This window comes from Lepisosteus platostomus, chromosome 5 (genome assembly GCF_059453375.1).
Source record: "Lepisosteus platostomus isolate fLepPlt1 chromosome 5, fLepPlt1.hap1, whole genome shotgun sequence".
In the NCBI taxonomy this organism is placed as follows: Eukaryota; Metazoa; Chordata; class Actinopteri; order Semionotiformes; family Lepisosteidae; genus Lepisosteus; species Lepisosteus platostomus.
In genome coordinates, this window is record NC_142615.1 from 23,069,529 (window position 1) to 23,087,293 (window position 17,765).

Below are 17,765 nucleotides of genomic sequence, written 5' to 3' on the forward strand. Positions count from 1 at the left end.
TGTCCCCTCCCCTCCCCACTGTGACTCTGCTTGTCTCGGCAGGACGATGCACCAACAGAGATGCCGCACGGCCGTGCGCGGTCGCAGCAGGACCCAGGCCCGGCGAGGCGTCGTAAGTCCACCCCTCCCGCCCGCCAGCGTCCAGCGTCCAGCCCTCCACCGACTGACCTCTCCGCCCCCAGCAGCGCTCGCTGTATTATAATAATAATAATAAAGCTCCACACTCTGACCCCTAAACCCCCGATACCCTACAGCTCCCCACACTGACCCCTAAACTCCCAATACCCTACAGCTCCCTACACTGACCCCTAAACTCCCGATACCCTACAGCTCCCCACACTGACCCCTAAACTCCCGATACCCTACAGCTCCCCACACTGACCCCTAAACTCCCGATACCCTACAGCTTCACACTCTGACCCCTAAACTCCCGATACCCTACAGCTCCACACACTGACCCCTAAACTCCCGATACCCTACAGCTCCCTACACTGAACCCCACAGTCCTGATGGCCGAGAGGTCTCAGCTTGCTGTAGTGATTGAGTGAGCTCTGTGGACCTGACCTCTGTCTTGTGTCCTCCAGACCTGAAGGTGAGATCTGGGGAGGAGACAGAGCACCCACTAACTTTCCTGAGCTGGGTTAAAGGGTTAGACAGCTTCTTACTGTTGGACACACCTGTCCACACTCTTACTGGACACACTCGCCTGTCCGGACTCTTACTGGACACACTGTACACACTCGCCTGTCCAGACTCTTACTGGACACACTGTACACACTCACCTGTCCACACTCTCACTGGACACACTGTACACACACACCTGTCCGCACTCTCACAGGACACACTGTAGAGACTCACCTGTCCGGACTCTTACTGGACAAACTCACCTGTCCAGGCGTAGTCTCTGCTCCTCATCCCCCCTGCGTTGTGTCTCCCCCTCTCCCCGCTGGACAGAATCCTGTGGTGTCTTCTTGTCTTCCCGAGCTCGTCCAGAAGCTGGAGAGCGCGGCCGAGCTGCAGCTGGAGCTCCCGGGGTCGCCTGGCTCGTCCCGCTCGGGCTCGCCCGGCTCGTTCCGCTCGGTGTCCCCCCCCTCCGCGCCCTCGAGCCCCCTCCGCTCCCCGCCCCCGGCCCCCCCAACCGGCCCCTGCCCGCCCCGCCTCGCCGCCCCCCCTTCCTCCCCGCCATGCCCCTCGAGCCCCCCCGATGCCCGGGGGCGGTGCCCCTGCCCCTGCCCCCACCCGTCCTGCCCTCCATCGCCCGCCCGGCCCCGCCAGGCCCCGCCTGGGGCTCCCCGGTGCGGAGGGCAAGGAAAGAGGCTGAGATGTCTGACAAGGCCAGTGGGGCAGAGTCTGTCCGTCTGTCCTTCTATCCATCTATCCTTCTGTCCTTTTCTCTGTCCCTCTGTCCTTCTGTCTTTCTTTTTCTCTGTCCTGTCCTTCTGTCCATCTGTCCTTCTGTTCTTTTCTCTGTCCTTCTGTCCATCTGTCTTTGTCCTTTTCTGTCTTTCTGTCCATCAGTCCTTTTCTCTGTCTTTTTGTCCGTCTGTACTTCTCTCTTTGTGTCTTTCTGTCCTTCTGTCTGAGTCTCTCTTTTTCTCTGTGTCTGTCCTTCTCTCCCTGTCTCTCTCCCTGTGTCTTTCCATGTCTCCCTGCTCTCTGTCTGTCCTCCGTTGTCCCAGCTGGGTCTCTCTCCCTGTGTCTCTCAGTGTATCTCCCTGTCTGTTTCTTTGTCTGTCCTGCATTGTCCCAGCTGGGCCTGTCTCCTCTGCTCTCTGCCTTCAGCTCTGTTCCCCGATGTCCCGCTAGCCCGTCTCTCTCTCAGCCTGTCTCCTGACCTGCAGGAGGAAGAGGAGGTGGAGACAGCTCCTCCGGCAGGAGAGAGGAAGGAGGTCAGTGCTGGTCCCACCCTGCCTCCTGTCCTGTCTGTCCCTGGGTCTCAGTGTCTCTCTCTCTTTCAGCCCCGTCTGTCAGTCTGTCTGTCCCTCGATCTCAGTCTCTCTCTCTCGGCCTGCTCTCTGCCTGTCCCTGCCTCTCTGTCTCTCTCTCTTTCAGCCCTGTCTGTCCCTTTGATCTCAGTGTCTCTCTCTCGGCCTGCTGTCTGTCTGTCCCTGCCTCTCTGTCTCTCTCTTTCAGCCCCGTCTGTCAGTCTGTCTCTCTCTCTCTCTTTCCTCTCTCTCTCTCTTGGTTTGTTTGTCCCTCAAACTCAATCTTTCTCTTTGCCTGCTGTCTTTCTGTGCCATCATCTTTGTCTCTCTCTCTCCTTCCTTTCTGTCTCTCTCTGTCCTGTGGTGTCCAGTCAGTGTGTCTCTCTCCTCCTCCTCTCTGTCCTGTGGTGTCCAGTGGGTCAGTATTAGTGGGCTACACCCAGGTCACTCACTGCGAGTGTGATCTCAGCAGAGTCTCTGTGCTCTTGGGACACTTTACTCAGCTGTCTCTCTCTTTCTCTCCCTGTGCTGTCCCTCTCCTGCCCCCTCTCTCCCTCCTCGGACTCCAGCTGGAGGAGGTCCAATCACCACCTCCTGTGAGACAGAAGAAAAAGAAGGTGGGTAATGCTCTGATCCTCTTTTTACTCCTGTCCAGTGTCCAGTCAGTGTGTCTGTATGTACCCCTCTCTCTCAGTGCAGTGTTCATGTACTGGAGTGTCCATTCAGTGTGTCTGTATGAACCCGTCTCTCTCTCAGTGCAGTGTTCATGTCCTGGAGTGTCCAGTCCGACTCTTAACGTGACTCTCCTGTCTCTGCTTCAGAAGCGCTGGTGGGTCTTTTTAAACTCCCTGAGCTGCGTGTCGGTGGAGACAGATGATCAGGATGAGCCGATGGAGGCGGTGGAGACCGTGGGTCAGGAGAGGAAGAGCGAGGGAGAGGAGGACCAGGCTGCCGGGAAGGACAAGAAGAAGAAGAGGAGGTGCAGGTGAGCAGACAGGGAGGCGCCGCCCTGTCGTGTCTGTGATTCAAGGAGGAGTCTCCTCTTGCTGTTTGATGTCATGGTGACGTCTGTGTCTGTGTCCCTCACACCTGCAATAACAATATTCTTTCCAGGTTCCTTTCCTGGTTCTGTGCCTGCTAAGATCTGGACTGGATTGGACTGGTTCGGAGCTGAGGGACACCAGACGACTGGACTGGACAGTCCAGCTAAGATCTGGACTGGACTAGACTGGACTGGAGCTGAGGGACCCCAGACTGCGCTGGACCGGAGCTGAGGGACCCCAGACTGCGCTGGACCGGAGCTGAGGGACCCCAGACTGCGCTGGACCGGAGCTGAGGGACCCCAGACTGCGCTGGACCGGAGCTGAGGGACACCAGACTGCGCTGGACCGGAGCTGAGGGACACCAGACTGCGCTGGACCGGAGCTGAGGGACACCAGACTGTGCTGGACCGAAGCTGAGGGACCCTAGACTGGGCTGGACCGAAGCTGAGGGACCCTAGACTGGACTGGACTGGAGCTGAGGGGCCCCAGACTGGACTGCACTGGAGCTGAGGGACACCAGACTGGACTGGACTGGAGCTGAGGGGCCCCAGACTGGACTGCACTGGAGCTGAGGGACACCAGACTGGACTGGACTGGAGCTGAGGGGACCCAGACTGGATTGCACTGGAGCTGAGGGGCCCCAGACTGGACTGCACTGGAGCTGAGGGGCCCCAGACTGGACTGGACCGGAGCTGAGGGGCCCCAGACTGGACTGGACTGGAGCTGAGGGACCCCAGACTGGACTGGACTGGAGCTGAGGGACCCCAGACTGGACTGGATCGGAGCTGAGGGACCCCAGTCTGTGCTGGACCGAAGCTGAGGGACCCCAGTCTGGACTGGACTGAAGCTGAGGGGCCACATTCTGGACTGGACTGAAGCTGAGGGGCCCCAGACTGGACTGGACTGAAACTGAGGGACCCCAGACCCCAGTCTGGACTGATGCTGAGGGACCCCAGACCCCAGTCTGGACTGATGCTGAGGGACCCCAGACTGGACTGTGGAAAACTTTCACATTATCTCCACCTGAGTCCTCAGACCGTCTGCATGACCTTGTATTATTAAGTATTATTTTAAGGTCCTGTGATGATCGTAAGATGGGGGGGGGGGTCACTAAATAACCCCTTGACATTAATCTGTATTGTAATTTTTGTTCTTTTGTTAAGCATCAATAAAATGTTTTAAAAAAAAAATCTGTTTAGCTTTTGTTTTTTTCCCTCCCCCCCGGAACAACGAACAGAGTCTGTCCTTCTCTTTCATCCCGGAGAGTTTGTGGTTGATGGATTGAGGCCGAGAGCCCTCGTCTTCGGCGTGCCACCAGTTGGCGGGGATATAGCAGGGGGGGCATCGTGTCCAATACTCCTTGAAACGAGACAGATTTCAAGCCACCTCCGTCTGAAGAGAAGGAAGTCGACCACGAAGTCCAGGGTGTCCTAGGAAACTCTTTAGCCATCGTTTGCCCAGCAGCCATCTCACCCTGCAGCTCCCAGCTGGCAGCCCCCTCCCCACTGGAGCCCAGCAGGTGGGAGCCTGGTCAGTACCTGGAGGGGAGACTCCTGGGAAAAACTAAGGTTGCTGCTGGGAGAGGTGTGAGTGGGGCCAGCAGCTCTCACCCTGCGGTCTGTGTGGGTCCTGATGCCCCAGTATAGTGACGGGGGACACTGAACTGTAAACAGGCGCCATCCTTCGGATGAGACGTCAAACCGAGGTCCTGACTCTCTGTGCTCATTTACAATCCCGGGGTGTTTCTGGAGAAGAGTAGGAGTGTTACCCCAGTGTCCTGGCCTGATTCCCCCCCTGGTCTTGTCCCATGATGGCCTCCTAATCACCCCCCCTCTCTGAACTGGCTCCATCCCTCTGCTCTCCTCCCCACTGAGAGCTGCTGTGTGCTGAGCGGACTGGAGCATCATCCAGGTGGGGCGGCACACTGGGGGGTCTGGAGGGGATCCCCCTGACCTGGGAAGAGCTCTGAGTGGAGTGTCCAGAACTGGACCGGGGACACATACCCCTGGACTGACTGGACCGGGGACACAGACCTCTGGACTGACTGGACCGGGGACACAGACCCCATGGACTGACTGGACCGGGGACACAGACCCCATGGACTGACTGGACCGGGGACACAGACCCCATGGACTGACTGGACCGGGGACACAGACCCCATGGACTGACTGGACCGGGGACACAGACCCCATGGACTGACAGGACCGGGGACACAGACCCCATGGACTGACTGGACCAGAGTCACAGACCCCGTGGACTGACTGGACCAGAGTCACAGACCCCGTGGACTGACTGGACCAGAGTCACAGACCCCCGGACTGACTGGATCAGAGTCACAGACCCCCGGACTGACTGGACCAGGAACTGCCTGGGATAAATCAGTGAATCGATCTGTCAGATCAGCCAACCCTCTGACAACCCAGCAAGCAATTAGATCAGTCAAAAATCGAGTTAGTTAATGAACAAGTTAGTTGAGTTAGTCAATGATCAATTAATCAGTCTGGGCTGTCAAATGATTTTTTAAAAGCTCTCCCTGCAAAACCAAAGTCAGCTCTCCCACTGGTTTCTGGAGCTGGTGCTGAACTAACGTCTTTCATTCATTCCCAGACTTAACAACATCCAGCACCACCACTCCTGCTCCCACAAGTCACAGTGAGTATGGCTGGAACACCACTTCAAGGGTGTGCACTGGGAACACTGGGTATCCTCTGAACACTGGGCGTGCACTGGGAACACTGGGTATCCACTGAACACTAGGCACTAGGGAACACTGGGCCAGGATGGCTTTGCTGTACCTAATCAAACTCTGTTTCTCTTTCAGACTTTAATAAAAGCAGCGCTAATTGTTCAGGTGAGAAAGTATATAACTTCTTTAAGGGTCTCCGACCTCTATATGAATTAAAAATAAATTATATGCTGTTTAAAGGGGACAGCGGGGGCTGAAGTAGACAGGATGGCTGTGCAGGGCGTCATCAAACTCTGTTTCTCTTTCAGATTGTGATGCATGTTGCACTGATTGTTCAGGTGAAAAAGTATATAACTTCATTAAGGGTCTCCAGCCTCTACATAAATGAGGAATAAAAGATACGTTGTTTGCACATTGGTTAAAGGGGACAGAAAGGATGCCTTTGTTGTTCCCTGATGTCATGGGCAGAGCCCAGACACAATTATCCCTAAGTGATACTCACAATACTACATCATGCTTGTGTTACATAACGCTCATATTACATTACATTTGTATTTCCTTCAGAAAAACGCAGGATATGTTGGTGGAGACCTATTAAGGGTTTCTGAAGTCTACACTGGGCAGGTCAAACTCTTGCTCAAGATGTCCTCTTCGACAGGAAGCAGGCCTGTGCAAACTGCAATGACCCGAAAGTACGACCTTTATTAAAAATGGCTAATGACGGTAGCTAGCGATTGTTAAACAAGGTAACAGATATAGAAGACAGACAAAAAAAAACACCCTAGATCAGAGAAGGAATGCTTTCCCCTCTGGGTAAGAAAGGCCGACTGCATTTCCGGGGGAGGAAAGCTGCTTTAGAGGAAACACCGGAGAAGCAGAACTCAAACACTGGGAACACTGGGTATCCTCTGAACACTGGGCGTGCACTGGGAACACTGGGTATCCTCTGAACACTAGGCGTGCACTGGGAACACTGGGTATCCTCTGAACACTAGGCGTGCACTGGGAACACTGGGTATCCTCTGAACACTAGGTGTGCACTGGGAACACTGGGTCTCCTCTGAACACTGGGTGTGCACTGTGAACACTGGGTATCCTCTGAACACTAGGTGTGCACTGGGAACACTGGGTATCCTCTGAACACTGGGTGTGCACTGGGAACACTGGGTATCCTCTGAACACTGGGTGTGCACTGGGAACACTGGGTATCCTCTGAACATGGGAGTCCACCGAGAACACTAGGTATCGGTGTACAGATGCAGCCATTCAAAATGGGTGAGGTATTTCGCGGCATACCGCGACACGCCCACCGGGGTATCACACGGTTCACGTGTGTCACGTGACTAACTATCTGGCGTCGCCTTGCAAAACCGCCAGGGGGAGCTTAACCTCTCATGTACAGCATTTGAGCCTTTAATTTTGAACTGTGTATTACAGCATGTTAATCATCAGTCATTAAAATGTTGGTATATTTTATGAAAGCAAGATTGCTCAGTTGGACAAAAGTACACAACCTACCTTTATCAGAAATATTTATGCATCAAAGCCTTTACTGAAGGTATTACTAATAGTATTAATAATGGATGACTTTGGACAAGCTGTATACTCAAAGTATACTTTCTTTAGCACATTTGTACAAGCACTTGGAATCTGTCCAAGCCATACTTTGTCAGGCATTTTGTTTTACTTCAACGGGCATAAAAACTTCCTTGCTTTTAACAGGGCGTTTCATAATTTCTAACTACAAAAATGATTTAAAATGCGACACCTATCATTCAACTAGAGCTTAAAATATCACAAGGATCCTCAAGAGCACAGCAAAGAGTGTATTAAAAGACACTTGTATTTATCAACGCTTTCTTTTCTTATGGAACCACTTCAGAGGGGTGTTCCAGGAATCGGCACTTTAAAGAAAAAAATACACACCAGTATTCCATTTCTCCCTAAACATTGTAAGCTTTGAAGTCTTTAACTAACGTGATACCGGAGTCAACAAGCATACTTTTAGAATTTGATTAAAAGGGAATAGAATATGGAATCGCGTATCTCAAGAATTTAATAACGGTATGATTATATCCGTGTACTGCGGCAGGGCTGTGTAGGGCTGTTTCGCCTGCCTGATCATGCGAGCTGTCTTGTAGCTTACTGGTCTAGGTGCGTGACTACCAACTGGCAGGTTGTGTGCTTGAATCCAGCTGGTGCTGGACTTTTCATTTTTATTTATTTATTTTTTAATCGCGTAACATAAACATATTACCGTATGCAAACTGTACTGTATACAGTATGTATATGTATATTTAATGTCTTAACTGTGCCCGTTTAAGTATTGAATATTCATATCTAATTTTACCACTGAAGGGAAATCTTAGTAGCTGAGCATAAAAAAATAGGAGCATACTGTAACGCGTGTGAAGGCCATAAACGATATTAATTTTGACCACGCACGAATATTCCTATGTCCGTATCTTCGCAAGGGAATCAGTGTGAATTTTAATACTAATTAAATGACCGCGGGCACTTTCCACCCCCTCTACATTCTCAGAGTAGAACAGACTAACCTTCTAATGAAAGACGGTCCACCCCCCACGGACAGGAAAAGTGCCCACAGGCACTTAAACTTAATATGGTCAGTAACGGTAAACAGTAACATGGTAAGAAGGAGCACGTACAAACGTTTCCGAAATAACCACATGTAAGACTCTGATGCTTAAAATGTTTAAGGAGAAAGTGGAATACTGGTGTGTATTTTTTCTTTAAACTACCAATACCAGCCATATACAGTCTGTAACGTAGGGATTTCTATATGTCTTTATTTAGTGTTTACATTAGTGACAAAGGCTAAACTTTTAGCTTCAGTAACGTGTACATATCTCCCCTTTTTATAAAACGACTTGGTTGAAAACTGTTCCAGAGCCACTGTTGTTTCATCAGTGAAAAGTACATAATGAAATGCCTCTCCCTGTTCAATCCACTGGAAAAAAGAAAAGGAGCATAAAGCTTCTGATGGTCATAAACGATATTCATTAAGGAGCAGCATCAGAGGTATGTTTTTAACTGCACTGCATTGGAGAGAATACCATAGTGTGTTTTTTTTTTTACTCCCTGGCGGAAACTGGCTTCCAGAAGAATCAGTATGGCTCAGAGATTAAATAAAACTTCACAGACATTAATGAAGAGCATAACGCATGTACTGTATACACTGCAAGTACAACCCCCCTCTCTGCAGGAGTGCTGGCTGTGACGAATTGAACCGGTTTCACGGGTAGGAGGCGAGATTTCCAGCGAAAGACACCTCCCCCCCCTCAAAAACCCAGTAAGTACAGTACTTACTAGTTAAAGGCTAGGCTCCCGACTACGGCGAAAGGAACCCTTCTTTCATTAGAAGACAATGAACATATTTTAGTCCTGAATGAATTAATAGCAAACATGGTTTACATAAAAGACATTTTTCCAAGAAAGTTTAGCCTTTGTCACTAATGAAACCACTAAATAAAGACATAAATATAAAAATTTTAAGATTTTTAAAATACATGACTTTGCTAAAATTTATTTGAAAATAAAAACAATTACAACCGCCAGGGGAGAGAGAGAACAGGGGAGGGATGTTGGTTTTGCATAAGGGGCGGGGCTATGGAAATTAGGTCTGTTTGGGAATGTGTAGTTACATGTTCTGGCTGTTTGTGAATTATGGTTGTTGAGTATGGAGTGTTGAGGTATTGATTTTGTGTAATGCTTTATGTTGAAAATTGAGGTGGATTTTGTTTATGAGAAACAGGATAAACTGGGATGGGAGGAAGGTTTAGTTTTGCATAAGGGGCGGGATTATGATAATTTGGAGGACTGCGAGAGTAAAATGGTTTGATTATTTGATTTTGTATTGTGGTTGTTATCTATGTTTTTGGTTGGTATTATGTTTATATGGTTGTTTTTGTTGGTTGGTTGTTATTATGGTTATTAATAATACGATCTATAGTTGAAATCTGAGCCTAAATAAAAAGAAAAAGCAAGTGATTAGGTTTATAAGCAATCTAATTACTTATTCGTTTAAAACGCTATATAAAATAAAGTTTATTATTAATTTGCTGGACAGAGCAGTGAACATTATTATGCATAAGACAAAGATAACGATCCTGATCAGTTTAGAAATCTGTGTACGCTGTAAGGTTTTTACTTCTTTAACTTTTAAAATACACGTTTTGAATAGAAAGAAATCCTCTTCCTGGTACAGTATGTATAGCAAACCAGCACGTCTTTTTTTCTCCAATCAGAGGGGTGTCAGATGGTGTCAGCCAATCACCATTCTGAAGCCCTACCATAATCTCTGGTATGGGGAGACCCCAGAATTCTGTCCCATAGTTTAGACAGATGATAGATACTTTTATTGATCCCGTGAGGGAAATAAAGTAAATCATTTTCATTTTAGGAAATTATTAAACCCTCGGTTAAAAGCAAAGGAGATTGTCTGTTATAGTGGACATAAAAACAAGAGTTCGCTGGCATTATATCCTGGAAGACACAGACCGGCGCCAGACCGGTAAATGCTTGATGAACTAGGGATTGGACAGTTTCCAAGTGCTTGTACAATCGATGGAAATGTTCAAATAAATGTGCAAAAGAAATAAACAAAATAATCATTTATTTCTTTATCATATTGGCTAGCTAATGTCGTCTCTTTGCTAGTTAGTGGCTGTGTTTCTGCGTTGGGTAGCAACGGGTGACTGTTCTCAGGCGGAAGATGTAAACAGCTTAATTTTCGTGTTAAATAATTTTTAAAAATTAAAATTCATTCTATACAGCAATCGCATATTTGGGTACCGTTTCATAAAACTTTCATGCTTAAAATGTTTAGGGAGAAATGGAAGACTGGTGTGTATTTTTTCTTTAAACTACCAAGACCAGCCATACACAGTACAGTTTACATACATACAGTAATGTTTATGTTCCTAAATTAATATCGTTTATGACCTTCAGATGCGTTATGCTCCTCTTCTTTTTATGCTCAGATACTAAAATTTCCCTTTAGTGGTAAAATCCATATAAATATTCAAAACTAAACAGATTAAAATGTGCACAGTAAAGACATTAAATGATTAAATCTTTGCACTACCAACCAATGCACCAGGAGTGCCCCTGTCGGTCATTTTGGCCAGCCAATCACTTGCCCTGCGGTGCCCTCCGGTGCCCCGCGGTGGCTTGTGGGTAGGTTACTGTACCGCGGGTTTTTACCGCGCATTTTGAATGGCTGCATCTGTATCTGATCTCCTCCATGAGGACTCCTTCACCGTCCTGACTCTCCCCTGTGTCTCTGATCCGGTCTCTGTCTGTCTGTGGCTCTTCTGTGAGTTTGACCTTGAGAGATCTGTAATACGGAGTTCTCACTGGAGCAGTCCGATATGATGGTCAATAAAAGGTCCAGCAAAATCAAAGCTGGTCGCCTGTATTCATGAAGTTTGTGGGTTTTAATGGATCCGGACTGAGCAAGCCTGGTTCAGTTAGCAAACGGGCGGCCCACGATCGGCTTTCAACTCATTTCACAACTGCGGTCTCTCACCCTGTGTTTTGGGTTGTTTCAGAACGCCTGGAGAAAACGGACTCCGACTACTGCCTGGCGCAAACCCCACTCCCAGCCGGTAACGGTGAGATCCGAAGACCTTTTAGAACAGGACTCGTAAATATTCCCATTCCATCGTCGTCAGAAGTATGAAGTGGCTCTGCGTGTTTTTTTAAAAAACCCAGCGACGCCGACTTTGTCTTCACCCGCAGCAGAGCAGGTCAAGGTTTATCCCTGCGCTGGAAGAACAGGAAAAGAGACGCGGCGTTTCGGCCGCGGAGCCTCCTTCGGGCGCATGAAGCCGGAAAAGACCACAGTCGAAATGTCTAAATGCGCGGGCTTGCTAGGTCAGTGCGAGGTGAAGTCGGGGCAGTGCCCCTGGACCACAGCCCCACCACCGGGAGCTCTGCTAAGTGGTGGGTTGGGCAATCATTACTGGATACGAGTGTCAAGTGTCGACACGAGTGTGAGCAGCGTCGATTCGAGTGTGAACGGTGTCGACACGAGTCCTGTTGGTCAGTACAGTGTCAATACGAGTGCGAACAGTGTCGACACGAGTGTGAACAGTGAGTCCTGTTGATCAATAAAGTATCAATAGAAGTGTGAACGGTGAGTCCTCTTCTCTGTACAGTGTCAATACGAGTGTGAACAATGAGTCATGTTGTTCAGCACAGTGTCAATACGAGTGTGAACGGTGAGTCCTGTTGATCAAAAAAGTATCAATATGAGTGTGAACAGTGAGTCCTGTTGTTCAGTACAGTGTCAATACGAGTGTGGACAGTGAGTCATTGAATTCCTTCTTGCTCTGCACAGTGTTAACGGGTGAGAACACGTGTTTTATTCTTTGCAGAATTAACACAGACAGATACTGCTGTTGAATACTCCACAGTCAACAAACCCCGAGCCGCACAAAGTGAGGATCTTTTACTTCTATCTATTAAACTAGCAGAAATAAAACATCATGATAACTTCTTGCTGCTCTGTCCAGTTTTAACACAAGTGTGAACATTTGTAATAATAGTGAGTCCTGCTGTTGTGTACAGCGTGAATACAAGCGTGAACAGTGAGTCCTGTCGTCTGTACAGTGTCAATACGCCTGTGAACAGTGAGTCCTGTTGTCTGTACAGTGTCAATACGAGTGTGAACAGTGAGCCCTGTTGTTCAGTATGGTGTTAATGTAAGTCTTATCCTGTATAGTATAAGTTAACATAAGTATTGACCCGTATCCTGTTCTCTACAGACATCACACTACCCAACAGTGATGTGGAGTACGCCACCGTCAACAAACCGAGAGCAGCACAAAGTGAGGACTTTTTTAACTCTTTACCACAGTATAAAACCCACAGGAGTAATGAGAATGACACTAAAAACAACAACACTGATAGTGAACAAAAGATTTTGAACAATACACATTCTAGTCAGATATAAATACCCAAAGACCTGACAGTAAAAAAAATGCAAATTATTTTTTTTCTGCGTGCAGGTTTTCTAAGAACTGAAGAAAGGTTAAAAACGAGAGAACGCCATTCGGTTTTTCAAGCCTGTCTGGGAGTTAGTGATTAATTGGACCCATGATTTCATCCTCCTGTATCTGGAGAGAAGCCAGGGTATCGGCATCAACAACAAGGCTGGGCAGCTTGTTCCCGACCCGCCTCTGTGTAAAGACGCGTCACCCATTCTTGGTTTTATTTTCACCTTTCACTATACGTGAAGAATTCCAAAAGGTGCACAAATGCTCTGGAGCTATTCTGTGGTTCGGCGATGTCTCTGGAGCCTTTTGTCACAGTGTGCAACTTCCCTGTGTGTCTCCCCGAACACAGGGTCTGACTGAAGGGGCACTGACCTGCAGGAATGGGAGGAGACCGAGCTGGGACGGTTCTGCCACGTCAGCGAAACTCTGGACCCCGACTTCATCTGCCAAAGAAACAGCAGCGTCAATTAACTCAGCCAGCGAGTTCAACTGTCGCCTCCCTTCTCTCCATCTCTGTGTGTCCCATCTCTTCATAACCCGTCTCCTATCAATCCTACTGTGTTTCATTTACTCTTCCTCACTCTGTCTCCTGTCCGGTTGTCTGCACTTAAAACTGAGGTATTTCCTGTGATTTCCTCTCTCTCGCTGTGTCTCCTGTCCTGTGGGTTTGTTACTGAGGGATTCTCTGTGATCTCCTCTCTCTCTCTCACTGTGTCTCCTGTCCTGTGTGTTAGTATGTTTGTTACTGAGGTATTTCCTGTGATCTCCTCTCTCTCACTGTGTCTCCTGTTCTTCAGTGTTTTAATTATTTTTAAATTAAAAATAATTTAGCTCATTCCTCTCTCACTCACTGCGACTCCTATCCATTCTGTGTTCAGTTCCTCTGACTTGCCTCTTGCATCAGCGCTAGCAATATCATGCATCTTTTTAATTTAAAATTATTGATCTGTCACCTTGATAGTTCGATCTCGGCTACAGTTAGCATAGATGGCACAATTAAAAGGACGATGAGCTCAACATCTGTGCGTATCTAATTAACTGAACCGTACAGAACATCCTGCCTCAGCTAGTCTTTAGCTGGCGGGGTCGCCCATCGGCGAGACCACGTCTCCAGGAAATTCTGCGGACTGGACACTGCGGGAGGGTGGGGCTGTGTTTCCGCACGAATGCTGGAAATCACTCAGGATCTCCAGAGAGATTCCTGTAGCCTTACAGCATCACAGTCACAGGCCTCAGCATTGCAACTGTATAATATCAAACGCCCAGACACCCTGAGGTGATGCCGACCAGTCTGAAGTATTACCTGTAAACACCAGGCACACTGGAACCTGACTTCATCGTCCACTTAGCGCAGAGGTGGGGCGGACAGTCAGTTTTCTGGGGAGAAAAAAAACAACACCAGGAATTTAGCATACTGAAAGGATCATGGAGTGATGATCTGGCTGAACCCGCTTGGCTGAGGGCTCCTGGCCAGAGGACGAGGAGGCTGGGACCCCCCCTGCACAGCGAGGAGGAGTGACCAGGGGGGGCAGCTACACAGGTGGAGACGGGGTGGGAGAGGGACGCGTGGGAGAGAGGGGGATCACGTGCAGTATTGACAGTGTTTCAGGAGAGGAGTCAGGAGTGATTGCTAAAATATCGACAGCCGAGTCTGACCGAACTAGGGTGTGGCCATCCCTCTCGAACTTTCATCACAAACTCCTGTCTTCCTGCGGTGTCTCTGAGCAAGCTACCATTTTTCACTGGCTAATAAGAGGTGGAAGAGGTGTTAGTGGGACAGCAGGGGGGCGCTCACCCTGCGGTCTGATACCCCAGTATAGTGACAGGGGACACCATACTGTAAACAGGCGCCATCCTTCGGATGAGACATAAAACCGAGGTCCTGACTCTCTGTGGTCATTAAAAATCCCAGGGCGTCTCTCGAAAAGAGTAGGGGTGTAACCCAGGCGTCCTGGACAAATTTCCCATTGGCCCTTACCAATCATGGCCTCCTAATAACCCCCCTCTCCGAACTGGCTTCATCCCTCTGCTCTTCTCCCCACTGAGAGCTGGTGTGTGGGGAGCGTTCTGGCGCACTATGGCTGCCGTCGCATCATCCAGGTGGGGGCTGTACATTGGTGGCGGTAGTGGGATTCCCCATTCCCTATGCAGCGCTTTGAGTGGAGTGTCCAGAAAAGCGCTATATAAGTGTAAACAATTATTAATAAAGCCCCTCAGTAGTTGAGATCTCTGTTATATCCATCTAGAAACATGCAATCAGCATGTTATTGATGAAGCAATAGTCACAACATTATTCCACACCTCTAACCCTGCACTAGGGGGCGTGCTTCTGGCTCGGGCCAGGGTGACAGGCGGGTTATGATGACAGTCATGCTTTCTACACCTTATACTGAGCTCAGAAATGGACCGAGCGGACATCTCATGAGCAGATCCCTCTGCGTATAAGAAAGGCAACTTGTCTAGGCAAAAATACCACAGATTCACATCCGAAATATGATAAAAAGGCAAAAACCCCACACTTGGAATGCAAACGTACCCTAAAAATGAAACACGGTTTTAAAACCAACTTGATTTTCCCCTGGAGAAACCTTTTTATGGACACATATCGCATCTATTACACATGTATAACTAAATATAAAGATAAAACTTAATATAAGAAGTCATGACGTATCACACATGACGAAGTCTGGTCCAGAAAAAACAGTTTACACTGACCCACCTTTATTTACCCTGGTCACTCACTTCTATTAACTGTTTTAATAAGGGTAACAAATGAATATTTGTTTCAATTTGGGATCTACATCTGGGAGCCCTGAAATGTTGGCCAGAGGGCAGAAGCTGATATTCAGACGTGAGAATATATTAAAAACAAGGATCTGATGTTGTTTTTCACCTGTCTAATCAAAGCTTGTTCAAAAATTATCTGATTATAGGACACATAAGTTTATAATCATACTCATTCCACTTTTTAACCCCGTATATATGCACAATATGAAACGTATATACACTAAATCTCACGTGTGACTCCCATAAAATACATTTCTTTACGAAAATTAGGAACACTTATTACAATTATCAACCCCCCATGACGAGGCAATATTTCATACCTTTGTTTCTTTGTGGGTTCAAAGTTCTGTCCTGTCGTTTCACACGTAATGTTTTGGTAGTTATCTCAATTTTCCTTTGCAATTCTCTCCAAGATCATCATCAACTTTTTGTAAAACGCTATGCACAACTGATATTTAAAGAAAGTCCTGTACCAAAACGTCTTCGTAGGGAAAGACAACTTTTTTTTCCTTACGTTAGTTGCTACACGCTTACTCATAAAATCCATTCACCGCCTTTAAAAAAAAAGTTTCGTTTTTTATTGTGGTTCACTGACATTTCTGTCACAATTCTGAGGGACCCCAAATAAAATTCACTTGCCGGTATAAAGACGCCGGCGAGGTTAAGACAGGTATCGAGCCACCTGCGTATCTAACGGACGTTTAAAATAAAATGGCGTGTAATGTTGCGAAGGGCTACTGTTTTTTTATAGTTTGTCGATTGTAGGGGACGTGGGCCGCGACAGAAATACTGGTCGGAGTAGGAAAAGGTTTATTGATGGTTTATTGTACCGCAACGGTCACAATTGACTCACCAGCAAAGATGGCGCCGAGGCCACATCGACTCCCTCCCGCCCTGCCTCGCACCGAAGCTCGAGCTGCGGAGCGCGACGCCGAACCGCCGGTCCGCGGGCGCGGGCGCCGGACATAGACGTCATAACCCCTTCCGAGGCGCAGGAATTATAGATCACTGTAGTTTCTTCTGGACCCGGGTTAGGGACAGTGTGCCCTCCGTGAGAGTCTTCTGAGGAAGCCAGTGTCTCATGGGTGTCCAGGCTGGGTACCATCTGTCTATCACAGGACACACAGACACACACACTCACACACCCTGGACAGGACACCAGTCCATCACAGGACACACACACACTCACTCACACATCCTGGACAGGACACCAGTCCATCACAGGACACACACACACTCACACACCCTGGACAGGACACCAGTTACTCACAGGACACACACACACACACACACACACACACACACACACACACACACACACACACACACACACACACACCCTGGACAGGACAGCAGTCCATCACATGACACACACAGACTCACTCACACACCCTGGACAGGACAGCAGTCCATCACAGGACACACACACACCAGGGCCAGTTTTCCCAGAAGCCAATTAGCCCAAAAGCCTGTCTTTGGACCCGGAGAACACAGGGAGACCATGCAGACTCCACACAGACAGTCTCCCCCCCGGGTCCAGACCCGAGCCCGGAGCCCCCCCGCGCTGAACCCCTCCGTACAGACGGCCGCACACAGCTCCGTTGTTCCCGATTCCCGAGGTGATCTGTTAAAAGAAGCCGGTGTGTTGCCTCCAGGTGAGGCCCGCGGCCCGGTGCCGGTGGTGGCGGTGGTGGCGGCGACAGAGAACGCGGCGCCGGTGCCGACGACGAGCAGGGTGCCCCCCCCCCGTGAGCCCCTCGACGTCGGGGCCGCGGCCCGCCCCGACGACAGCGCCCCCCGATCCGGCAGGCGGCCGGTCTCCCGCAGGGAGAAGACGATGAAGCAGCTGGGGAAAGTGTCTTCCGTCCGAGGTAGGAGCAGCAGGGCTGGGCGTTTTGTTGGAGCGAAGTCCCCCTCCAGATAACCCATGAACCCCGTCTCTACTGTCACTCCAGTCAGGACAGGAGGCTCTTCTGTACACAGAGGGTGGTGGAAGTGGGGAACAAGCCGCCCAGCCCTGTGGTTGAAGCCGATACCCCGGCTTCTCTCCAGACACAGCTGGGTGAGCTCCTCCAGTCAGGACAGGGGGGCTCTACTGTACACAGAGGGTGGCGGGGGTGTGGAACAACTCCTTTGTTCGGGGCCTTGGGGCATTCTTGTTGTGAAAGGCGCTATATAAAAAAAACTGAATTGAAATTGAATCTTACAGGTTTGGGTTTCAAAAACGTAACGACACTCCTCACGCCCGAGCTCCGCCGGTCTGTGACGTAACGTATCCTTACACAACCATGACGGTTTCATC

At 49.0% G+C, this 17,765-nt stretch overlaps 2 long non-coding RNA genes across 2 annotated transcripts; one reads left to right on the forward strand and one right to left on the reverse strand.

The window, feature by feature from the left end:
- Nucleotides 1-2,734: 2,734 nt before the first annotated feature.
- LOC148665063 (uncharacterized) lies at nt 2,735-16,406 on the reverse strand. Its single transcript, XR_015936538.1, has 4 exons — nt 16,317-16,406; nt 13,980-14,053; nt 13,049-13,119; nt 2,735-2,873 (listed from the first exon to the last, which is right to left on the reverse strand). It is a non-coding gene; the product is annotated as an uncharacterized LOC148665063 (long non-coding RNA).
- On the forward strand, nt 2,826-6,039 carry LOC148665064 (uncharacterized). The gene is made up of 2 exons (XR_015936539.1): nt 2,826-2,910; nt 5,576-6,039. It is a non-coding gene; the product is annotated as an uncharacterized LOC148665064 (long non-coding RNA).
- Nucleotides 16,407-17,765: the final 1,359 nt, after the last annotated feature.